Consider the following 1,344-nt stretch of genomic DNA (forward strand, 5'->3'; position numbering starts at 1 on the left):
TCCTTTTAGTAGATAAGATTATTAATGTGTATGCAAAATACCTGTTATTTGATGTTGAACGAAAGCTTGTTTTATTCCCACAACATTGAAATGAGTGAAAAGCTGTTATTTTGAACAGTGTGTGTTGTACGACACTTTATAGAAGTATTAACAAAATCTTCGCAGAGATATTTCCCCACATGATAAATTGAAGCATCAGGTTAATGTATGCACTCTCCGCCTTGCAACAAGTCGATTGGAAGATCGTGTCGTGGGGCGGACCAAAATCAGCCTGCTTAAAAATGGACACAAAGCCCTCGTGGGATCCACTAAAACTAGTGAACTTGAAAACGCGGCGCTCAGAGTGTCCAAACGTTATTTTTATGGGAGATTGTGGTTAAATCCACGTGTGTATAAATAAGTGCTGAGACCCGCGAGATCTCAATAACAGTTATTGTATTAATTTCATTTTTGAGCTATTTGTAAACAAAGCCTAGCCTAAGCTAAGCTAACTAAAGCTAATGAGTTTGCATTGAAGTAGGGTGACCATACGTGCCATTTTCCCAGGATGCGTCCTGGCCACTTTTACACTTATCCATCTTATCTTTCTGCTCCTCTCCTCCCACTGAAAAGAACGTTGACAGGTGCAAACTTAATAATTTCACAGTTAGTTTTAATCACGGTCGTTTAAAGGTTTGTCCTTTCCCCTTCAGCCTGTTTACTATACCAGTTTAAACGCTGTTGTTTTATTAGCAACTAATTATGGTTCTCATCCTCATTACCTTAATGCTACGTTGTGATTAATTCAGCTATAACTGCTCTTATAATATTAATGACATCAGTAGACATTACGAATTTAAGTAATTATGGATTTGTAATTTTAATTTCATTTCATAATTAATTACAGATTTGGAATTTTCATTTCATTTCATAAATTAATTTCAGTTCCTGCTTTCACATAGCAACAATATCTACTGATTAATTTTTTTTCAAACTTTCTGGTCCGGCTTTTCTCAAGCCAACTTAAAGTTTGTCTTGACGAAATTTTTTATCTAGTTATAATTGCTCTTATAATCTAATGACAACAACATTATAATTTTTAATCATTAACTATCAATAGGGCTCTGAAATTTTTAATTGCATTTGTAAGTAATTAGGGTGGTACGGATTAAGCTAATTATAATTGCTGTTATGATTGTAATAACATCAGTAGGTATTAGTAACTTGCTATCCTTAGGGATTCAACATTTCTAATTTAATTTCATAAACGTTTTGTGTAGTACAGCCCCTTTTTGGGCGATTTCTGTCAGACTGAGAATTGCCCCGAGTGCTCCCATAGACTTCCATACAAAGATCATTTTTTTC

Source organism: Sinocyclocheilus rhinocerous, unplaced genomic scaffold (genome assembly GCF_001515625.1).
Source record: "Sinocyclocheilus rhinocerous isolate Xijiao unplaced genomic scaffold, SAMN03320098_v1.1 scaffold1002, whole genome shotgun sequence".
NCBI lineage: Eukaryota > Metazoa > Chordata > Actinopteri > Cypriniformes > Cyprinidae > Sinocyclocheilus > Sinocyclocheilus rhinocerous.